Here is an 11,274-nt window from a genome sequence, read left to right as displayed (position 1 = left end):
AAGATCTCAGAAATGGTCCTGCTAAAGCATATGAAGCAGCTGTAAAGAAGTGATGGTAAGGCGCAGTGGTTATAGCATCCTGGAGATCAGCCCCTTAAAAGAAAGATGCTTGCTTACAACGAAAAAGAGAAATGTCAACATAAGAGGGTTTATTAAAGTGGAGAGCCAGGAGCTGAACTCGGAGGGTAAGCAGCCCAGTGGGTTGCAAGAGGACAGTGGAGGAACACTTCAGCGTTAGGCACCACTGCTTGTTGAGTTTCTAGAAGCTCTTGAGCTAGGATATTGATGCTTCTGATCATGTTGTCTCCAGGCCACGCATGATCCTAGCATTATATCAGGCTTACTTAATGGTCCAGATGGTGCCTTTTCAGGGAGCATCAGACCTATGACTGGCCTGCTGTGGTGCTGAATTCTTTGAGGCCCATGTCAAGCCATTGGGCCTTAACTCACGGTGCTTCTTTGGATCCTAGGAAAAAGTGCCAGCTCCCAAGCAACTTAAGAGTTCTCACAGGGACCTGGAGAGTTAGGTTCTAGTTCTCAGTGACACTGAGTGAGGCAGCCAGAAGAAAAATTGGAAACATTAGTTTGAAGGACCTATAGTAAGATATTGAAGGAAACTGGAAGATTGAAAATCTGGTAAAGATTGACAATTTGGAAAGGTAACAGGAGCTAGTTCAGTTTACAGATAGATACCCCCAACAGATTTTTCCACAGTTGGGGAGCAAGTCAATTAAAAGAGCCACCAGGCAAGATAGAGTTTGCACATGCAACAGTTATCCACAATTTACAAAGATTTCTATCTAAAATAGCTCAAAGACAATGGACGGGGTCAGAATCTGGTAACCTGGAAGGGTCTGCTACATGACATATAGTTTTTAGTAAGATACAAAATTTCCCTCTACAGTCACCCCATTTTTGGTCAAAGATAATCTCAAAGAAAGGCTATTCTTGATCACAAAATCAGGCTGGTTTAGTTAAATTTGGCATAGTTATCTAGATGGGCATAGCAGGCATGGTAATTTACCATATAGGCCATTTTAAGTTTGCTTCCTGGAAATTTTCATAAGGAATTTCAGATTGAACTTTTAAAAAAGACTCTTGATGTTAGGATGTCAAGCTGAGAAGTTGCTACCAGATTTCAGCTGTAGTAGCTACATGTTTGGGCAAATTCCTCTCTTCTTGAGGTCACCTAAATACTCTGAGACTCATGGGCCTTTCTGGAAGTGACCTTTCTTACTCACCTGTAAGGCCGGGAATTTATAAGCCAAGTATCAGGGCTGTTTGCCCATGAGAGCTTTGTAAACACTAGATCCATAAAGCTAACCTTAATTTCTTCAAAGCGTCTAGTCATATCTGATTAAATAAGCAGCATTCTCAAATATGACATTCCAGGCAAAGCCTTGGTTGCATAACCCCTATTTTCAATTATGTCATGGTAACAAGGACAGATTCTTATTGAACCTATGCTCAATCATGGCCACGAAAATAGAAATACTCAACCAGAGTTTCGGAATTCTGGATAATCAGGCAAGAGTAAGATATCATTTGCAAATCTTTCAGTTGACAAAAACAGCATCTACTAAATTACCAGTTATAGAGAGTAGAAGAAGAAAAAGTAAGGGCTTCCTTATTCCTCAGAAAATAGGATATTAGAAAAACCACACTCCAGACAAAACACAGTCATTCTTCATCAGCTCATTTACGTAATTAAATCTTGCTCTTCTCTGTGTGGAGTAGTAGTCTCATGAGCCCATCTGTTTCTCAGCTAGAGTTCTAGAAATCCTGACTCAGTCCACTGGTATGATCTCAGCCCACTTGTGTAAGTGATGCCACCAGAACTCTATACCCCAACGTACTTCTGCGTTGGAGAGGAAGTACTCTGGCCTGTAGCTGAATCCAAGAGCTTCAGGGAAGCATCAGAGTAGAACAAAGAGCTCTAGGTAGATGACATAAGATTTTAAGTGGCTGTGGTAAACTTATTACTGATAATTTTCAGTAGTGAAATACTTGAGGATTGTTCATTATAAGAATAATGAAACTGACCCAAAAACCATGGTTGTTCATGTAGCATGCAAAACAAGATAATAAAATCAATCCAAAAGTTTGAGACAAAGTAATTATAAACATAATTGTTACTTCTATGTCAAAGAAGAACGAAAATTACATCTAATTTATAAAAATAGATGAACATTACCTTTGCAGAGGAAAAAACATGTTCAGATATAATTGTGAGAATCCTGACATGATATGCCATGAACATAGTATACCTGATGTATAGTGAGAATATTCAGGAATATGTAAAGAATATCAAAGAAAGAGATTGTATAAGTCTGGAGTATGTCCTACACATCTCTATGTTAATGAGACTCATAGGTGAGTGATGTGAATCCCAAACTGAAAATCACTGTCCCAAAGATGCCAGATTAAATTAAAGAAGTAAAATTGTGATCAAGTTAATATTTTTTTAAAAATATCAGAAATTATGACTGATAGCACCGCAGTATTGTTGCCTAATATTAGACAAAGCAGTAGTAGTAGGACTCTGGTAAACAGAAACATGTCAGGGATAAAAGGGTACTGACAATTCTCCAGGAATGTCTCATATAACACACAATTTCTGAAATATTTATGACATTGTATCTGTACACATCCTACCTAGGGAAAGTTAAGCATCTCTTCTGGTGTGCTAACTCATCCATGGAACACTTCAAATATGCCTAATTACTTCTAGTACTTCTTTTTTTGCATAGAGGAAAGAGTAAATCATGGTGATTTTCCAGGGACCCTTAAAAAAAAAATATATATATATATATGGCACCTGTAGACTACATAAAAAGAAAAGGCAAAATTATAATGATCTAGCCATGAAATGAATATCCATTCATTTACTCAGTGTAGTAAGGTTCAAAGTTTTAAGTTCCTTAAAGATCTTGCAAATTCTCTTCAAGCTGACATACTGCACAACATAATTGTTGTTGAAATAAAATTTTTCAGAATAGTGAATCAAATGGGTAAAACACAGATAAACATTTTTCGAAGTCTTAAACATTTACTAGAAGTCATGTTAGCTTATTCAAGCTGTAAATCTGTGAAGTTGAGCAAGAACATACACAGTAGAATAAAAATCTATGCTTACATTATATTTAACACCAATAAATCAGAGAAAACAGCTGTTTTCATGAAACCAAAAATAATAAAATAGAATTTCTTGTCAAAACTTTCCCAGATTATGTGAACTCGAATTCTTAAGTTATTTCTGGGTTTCTTTTTCTTTCTTTCTTTCTTTCTTTCTTTCTTTCTTTCTTTCTTTCTTTCTTTCCTTCCTTCCTTCCTTCCTTCCTTCCTTCCTTCCTTCCTTCTTTTTCTTTTCTTTTCTTTTCTTTTCTTTTCTTTTCTTTTCTTTTCTTTCTTTTCTTTTCTTTTCTTTTTTCTTTTTTTTTCTTTTCTTTTCTTTCTTTTCTGAATTGGATTCTATAAGAATATCTCTTTCTTTCTCCACACTGAAAGTTTTAAAGATCCAATTTATTTTTTACTTCTGGGAATTTTAGGAATATTCAATTTATATAAGTGCTTATTTACATCTAAGCCAATCAGGCTGAGCTCTTTCAAGAGATATTCTAATCTAGTTTATTAATACTATCAAGAGATAGGAAAATATTACACACTCACATAAGGAGAGGCAAAGGCCTTTCTAAGTTACAGGTGTATAAACATACAGACTCACACACAGCAAGCTTATAGTTTCAATTCTAAAATTTCAGCTATAGGTCAATCATAAACCCAGAAATACAAAACCCACCAGTCCAGACAGTCACGTCCTGGTTGGCATGAAATTCTTAGTTGATTTGAGCTCAAAAAGACAAAGAGATGAGATTAACCAAATTCTCAGTTATCTTTCGACCAACAGAGACAAGATGTCTATAAACCATCAACTTTTTACAGAGACCATTCAATGGTCAGACCAGGAAAACAAAAGAAGATAGCACCAGAAATCAAACAAGTGCTCAGAAAGAATCCAAAACAAATCTTTACGGTGCTACCAATGGATAAGGGTCTGGGGCATGGAAGTTGGACTCACGGAATCACCAGTCAGAAGCACAAAGGGCTCCAGCCAGCTCATTCTCTGGGTGGAACGGGGATCTGCAGGTGAGGTTCAATTCTATCCAATCATTGCACCCAACTGAGAGAGTCCCTGTTTACAGGGAGAATATGGGAAGAAGGGGGAGCCAAGTCAGCACAAATGACTGAAGGAAATTGGCCCAAATGCATGGGAAGAGCATGGTCATTGAGTTCACGCATACCAGGATTCAAATCATGGATCCACCACTTATGCGACCTTTGGAAAGCTATTTTACCTCCCCGAGTCTCCATCTAGTCATACATAACACTGGAGATAACAGTACCTACCACACAGCGTGACAGTAAAGATGAACATCCCACATAAAAGAACACTCCAGACACCAGCTTTTAATGCTTGACACAAACCTTTCGCTGTGTGCCTCCAGCTTATTTCTCCTGTTTTATCTTCACCCTCCGACATCTACCTCCTATTTGAGGTAGCATTTTAGGGCAACGTTTCTCAAATTTCTTTTGCAACAGAATTACCTGTAAAGTTTGCAAAAACGAACATCCCTAGGTCACAAACCCCAGAAATGATGATGTAGGACGTGGCGGGACACAGAAAACTTCATTTGAGCAAGCATCTGAGTGGTTCTGATATAGGTGTCCTTTGGATTATAATTGCAAAAAAATGTTATGTTAGCTGTTCTTCACTCTGACTGCAAGCTTTCTCTTCATCCTGGGTTTTTGGATACTGTTTCCTCGGAGTGGAATGCCCTTTCTTCACAGTTCTGCTGGTGAAATTTTATTTATTCTTTAAGACTCCCTTCAAATGTTTTCTATTGTATGAGGTCTTCCTGGACTCCGCAAGGCAAAAGGGCTTTGCTGTCTCTACTCTGGTATTTGTTTATACATCTCATTCCCCACTTGACAGTGAGTTCTTGTAGGGGAGGGACTGGGTGTTTTTTTTATCTCTGTGTCTTCAACATGTAGAAAGGGCACTCTTTCAGTGTCTGGTAATTGAAATGACAATCCCAACCCCATATTTTGGGGAGAATGATTGGAATCTCTCCCATTCTTGGCTTTAAACTACAAGCCTGAACTGAGAACCGCACAAAGGTTCAGTCCAGAAGACAGTAAGGTCTGTCAAGCTACAGAATAGAAAAAAAATATATTTGCAATACATATATGAGATAAGAGACAGGGCATCTCTGTGGGATACCAGCCTCTAAGAAAACGGTGCTAACACGTCACTGCAATTAATCAGAAAAACAGCGCTCGTTAACTCAGGTTCCCACCAGCAACTCTTTTCATCACTGGCAAAACAGAACTTTGTTCTACTTCTGCTAAAGCAGATAGTGCCCTTCAGTAGAAATAAAGAATTTCCTAGCCTCAACCTATCTCTGCTATTTTTGTGCATGAAATATGTTACTCGGGCAATGACAGATCACTAACCATCTCTGAGTCCAGCCACCTGACAATCACCCAAAGTCAGCAGTAATAGGCAGTTGACATTCTGAACCCAAAGAAGGCAAGACAGAGTGTTCTTTCCAGGGAATAATGCTTTATCATTACAGGCCTGTTGCTAACCTCTACTGAAGAGTGTGAATAAAAATTGCTCTGCAGCTCTGGGCAACCAAAGAAGCCATGAAATGAAAGATTATTCCAAGTACGTTGAAATGATCAATTTGGTAGGACGTTCGCATAAGGAGCTTTACAAGCTCATGAATTTAAAAAAGCAGTTTCAATGCTAGGAATGAAAAGAGTCACTCCCTTTGGGGGGTGGCCATGACTAGCAGAGAGCCTGAGGGACTTCTGATGTTCTATTTCCTGGTCTGGGTGCTGAAAACATGGGTGTGTTCCCTTTGTTGGAATTCTTGGAGCTGTACATTATGATATATGTTGTGTGTGTGTTACATTTCAAGAAAGTTTACCTCCTCCTCCCAAAAAGCATTTTTGTCCCCTTTCTTCACCAAATAAATGCTGAGCAAATATGTGCAGTCTGAAAAAGACGTCGGGCTTGTAGCAGGACTCTAGGAGCCATATATGTCTTGGTCTGGCCTGGGTATCAGATGTGCATTTTTACTCCTTGCAGTTCCCTTCATTGTTGCAAAACCTAGCTTTCCTCTTCTGAGCCAAGGCCTCCTGAGCATTTTCTTGCAGAAGGTCCCCATCTTGGCTGCATCCGGAGCGCTCCTCCAGTGCCATCATCCTGCCTCAGAGTCGTTTCCTTGTGCGTGTTGCCTGGCTTTGTCAGGTCCTGACGCTATCCTGAAGATGGTAAAATGAGCCAAGTGATTTCATCTCTCATGGCACACCTTGAGGACATGACTTGGGCACAAGCCAATGTACTGCTCAGAGCCTGAGAGACCTTTTTTTCCCACGAGCTAGCTTACCTCCCCCTCTTTCACAGAGAACTTCCTCCATGGGAAAAGACACATCAGAGAATACAGAGCATTGTAGCTAGTGGGAAATATGCTTGACATGGGAGATGCTGTCCCCACTCCCTCCTTCCCCACCCCCTCCACACTGATATGTCAACTCTGATTTCTTACTAATGCTTGGGTTTCAGTCGAAGCTTTCTTTGCTTGCTCATGCCCATCAACAAATACATCCAGAGAAAGAGAGAGCATCAAGAAAGTCTGGCCTGTGTGGAAGCAATTCTTTATGGTTGCTGATTGGCCTTGAGCAGCTTGCAGAATTTCACTTTGCGCTCTTTAACAGAAGTAGGTGCCCTGTGAGTATATTTCTCTCCACCAGTGACCTGGAACTAAAGGCAATGATGAGCCTCAACTGGCAGTATGTGTTTGTTGATGGACGCTTGACTTCAAGACCAAGTTGCGCATTCTCACTCTATTGGTTAATTTCCCTGGTCTTTCCACTTGGTCAGTTCCATGACTCTGATCCAGGGCCCAAGGAACTAGCATCTCTATGAAACTAGGCACAATTGCAATACCAAAAGGCTTGTGCAGAAGGATAGAGGGAGTACATGCAAAGATTCAGCCCTTCGTTGGGTGGTAACAGTGTCGCAGCCAATTGGTTTCAGGAAGTTTTTGTTTTGTGCTCCTCCAAAAAATGTTTTCAGAGATTTTGCCTTTGGTTTTTCAAGCAGTTTTATAAATTATGCATCTTTTATATTAAAAAAAATCTTATGAAGTGTAATTTTTATGCAGTTAAACTGTAGACTTTAATTGTATAGCTTGGTGGGATTTGACAACTTCATAGACCCATCTAAACCAAGGTGTAGACTATCTTCATCCCCTAGAAAAATAAGTCACATCCTTTTTCAGCCAGTACCCCCCCAACACACACTCTCTCTCCACTCTACCCCCAATGGAACTTAGAGGAAACCATTTTTCTGATTTCTTTCATCACAAATTAGTTTTGCCTTTATAAATTGGAGGCATACGATATGTCTTCTGGGTCTGGGTAATTTTGCTCAACATGATGTTTCGAAGGTGGTCCATGTCATTGTTTGCATCAGAAGTTTGTTCCATGTTATTCCTGTGCAGTATTTCATTGCATAAATACATCATCATAAGTTGATCAATTCTCCTCTACCGGCACAATTGGATTACATTCAGTCTGCAGCTATTATTAAGACTGCTATGGACATTGTTGTAAAAGTCTTTGTGTGCTCTTTTTTTTTTTTTTTTCCATTTCTCTTGTGTAAGTAGACTTGTAGGACCATAAACAGATATATGGTAACTTTATAAGCAATTTCCAAAAATTTTCCCAAATAGTTCAACCATTTTACACTTTTACTAGCAATACCTAAGAGTTTTGATTGCTTCATATATGGAATCGCCAGAATTTTAATTTTGGTATTAAATTAATACCCATATGGGTATTTTCACTTTTTATTATTTTAGAATAATAATGGTTAATGTGAAATAATAATAATAATTGGTTAATGTGAAACCACATCCTTTTGTGTTATCAGTTGGCAGGTGCCTGATAATCTGTGATGCTGAGTGCTTTTTCACGAGCTTATTGGCAATTTGTTCTTTGGTGACATATCTGTCAAATCTTTTGCCTATTTTTAAATCTGGCTGTTTTTAAAAATTTTGGGGTTTTAAGAATTTTATATACATTCTGGATATGAATCTTTTATCGAGTGTATGTATTACATAGATATTTTCCAGTCTGTGGTTTGATAATTCATTTTTTCATCATGATCTATGGTGAGTAGAAATTATTAATTTTTGTGAAGTTTGACCAGCAATTAATTCTTTTATGATTAGTGCTTGTTATGTCTTGTTTAAGAAACCCTTTGGGGCGCCTGGGTAGCGCAGTCGTTAAGCGTCTGCCTTCGGCTCAAGGAGTGATCCCGGCGTTCGGGGATTGAGTCCCACATCAGGCTCCTCTGCTATGAGCCTGCTTCTTCCTCTCCCACTCCCCCTGCTTGTGTTCCCTCTCTCGCTGNGAATTTAAAAAAGCAGTTTCAATGCTAGGAATGAAAAGAGTCACTCCCTTTGGGGGGTGGCCATGACTAGCAGAGAGCCTGAGGGACTTCTGATGTTCTATTTCCTGGTCTGGGTGCTGAAAACATGGGTGTGTTCCCTTTGTTGGAATTCTTGGAGCTGTACATTATGATATATGTTGTGTGTGTGTTACATTTCAAGAAAGTTTACCTCCTCCTCCCAAAAAGCATTTTTGTCCCCTTTCTTCACCAAATAAATGCTGAGCAAATATGTGCAGTCTGAAAAAGACGTCAGGCTTGTAGCAGGACTCTAGGAGCCATATATGTCTTGGTCTGGCCTGGGTATCAGATGTGCATTTTTACTCCTTGCAGTTCCCTTCATTGTTGCAAAACCTAGCTTTCCTCTTCTGAGCCAAGGCCTCCTGAGCATTTTCTTGCAGAAGGTCCCCATCTTGGCTGTATCCGGAGCGCTCCTCCAGTGCCATCATCCTGCCTCAGAGTCGTTTCCTTGTGCGTGTTGCCTGGCTTTGTCAGGTCCTGACGCTATCCTGAAGATGGTAAAATGAGCCAAGTGATTTCATCTCTCATGGCACACCTTGAGGACATGACTTGGGCACAAGCCAATGTACTGCTCAGAGCCTGAGAGACCTTTTTTTCCCACGAGCTAGCTTACCTCCCCCTCTTTCACAGAGAACTTCCTCCATGGGAAAAGACACATCAGAGAATACAGAGCATTGTAGCTAGTGGGAAATATGCTTGCCATGGGAGATGCTGTCCCCACTCCCTCCTTCCCCACCCCCTCCACACTGATATGTCAACTCTGATTTCTTACTAATGCTTGGGTTTCAGTCGAAGCTTTCTTTGCTTGCTCATGCCCATCAACAAATACATCCAGAGAAAGAGAGAGCATCAAGAAAGTCTGGCCTGTGTGGAAGCAATTCTTTATGGTTGCTGATTGGCCTTGAGCAGCTTGCAGAATTTCACTTCCTGAACTCTTTAACAGAAGTAGGTGCCCTGTGAGTATATTTCTCTCCACCAGTGACCTGGAACTAAAGGCAATGATGAGCCTCAACTGGCAGTATGTGTTTGTTGATGGACGCTTGACTTCAAGACCAAGTTGCGCATTCTCACTCTATTGGTTAATTTCCCTGGTCTTTCCACTTGGTCAGTTCCATGACTCTGATCCAGGGCCCAAGGAACTAGCATCTCTATGAAACTAGGCACAATTGCAATACCAAAAGGCTTGTGCAGAAGGATAGAGGGAGTACATGCAAAGATTCAGCCCTTCGTTGGATGGTAACAGTGTCGCAGCCAATTGGTTTCAGGGTTTTTGTTTTGTGCTCCTCCAAAAAATGTTTTCAGAGATTTTGCCTTTGGTTTTTCAAGCAGTTTTATAAATTATGCATCTTTTATATTAAAAAAAATCTTATGAAGTGTAATTTTTATGCAGTTAAACTGTAGACTTTAATTGTATAGCTTGGTGGGATTTGACAACTTCATAGACCCATCTAAACCAAGGTGTAGACTATCTTCATCCCCTAGAAAAATAAGTCACATCCTTTTTCAGCCAGTACCCCCCCAACACACACTCTCTCTCCACTCTACCCCCAATGGAACTTAGAGGAAACCATTTTTCTGATTTCTTTCATCATAAATTAGTTTTGCCTTTATAAATTGGAGGCATACGATATGTCTTCTGGGTCTGGGTAATTTTGCTCAACATGATGTTTCGAAGGTGGTCCATGTCATTGTTTGCATCAGAAGTTTGTTCCATGTTATTCCTGTGCAGTATTTCATTGCATAAATACATCATCATAAGTTGATCAATTCTCCTCTACTGGCACAATTGGATTACATTCAGTCTGCAGCTATTATTAAGACTGCTATGGACATTGTTGTAAAAGTCTTTGTGCGCTCTTTTTTTTTTTTTTTTCCATTTCTCTTGTGTAAGTAGACTTGTAGGACCATAAACAGATATATGGTAACTTTATAAGCAATTTCCAAAAATTTTCCCAAATAGTTCAACCATTTTACACTTTTACTAGCAATACCTAAGAGTTTTGATTGCTTCATATATGGAATCGCCAGAATTTTAATTTTGGTATTAAATTAATACCCATATAGGTATTTTCACTTTTTATTATTTTAGAATAATAATGGTTAATGTGAAATAATAATAATAATTGGTTAATGTGAAACCACATCCTTTTGTGTTATCAGTTGGCAGGTGCCTGATAATCTGTGATGCTGAGTGCTTTTTTCACGAGCTTATTGGCAATTTGTTCTTTGGTGACATGTCTGTCAAATCTTTTGCCTATTTTTAAATCTGGCTGTTTTTAAAAATTTTGGGGTTTTAAGAATTTTATATACATTCTGGATATGAATCTTTTATCGAGTGTATGTATTACATAGATATTTTCCAGTCTGTGGTTTGATAATTCATTTTTTCATCATGATCTATGGTGAGTAGAAATTATTAATTTTTGTGAAGTTTGACCAGCAATTAATTCTTTTATGATTAGTGCTTGTTATGTCTTGTTTAAGAAACCCTTTGGGGCGCCTGGGAAGCGCAGTCGTTAAGCTTCTGCCTTCGGCTCAAGGCGTGATCCCGGCGTTCCGGGATTGAGTCCCACATCGGGCTCCTCCGCTGGAGGAAGAAGCCTGCTTCTTCCTCTCCCACTCCCCTGCTGTGTTCCCTCTCTCGCTGTCTGTCTCTCTGTCACATAAATAAAATCTTTAAAAAAAAAAAATTTCCTTTAAAAAAAAAAGAAACCCTTTGCCTTTTCAATGGC

Source organism: Ailuropoda melanoleuca, chromosome 5 (assembly GCF_002007445.2).
Source record: "Ailuropoda melanoleuca isolate Jingjing chromosome 5, ASM200744v2, whole genome shotgun sequence".
NCBI classification, from domain to species: domain Eukaryota; kingdom Metazoa; phylum Chordata; class Mammalia; order Carnivora; family Ursidae; genus Ailuropoda; species Ailuropoda melanoleuca.
Note: the sequence above shows the minus strand (reverse complement) of the source record.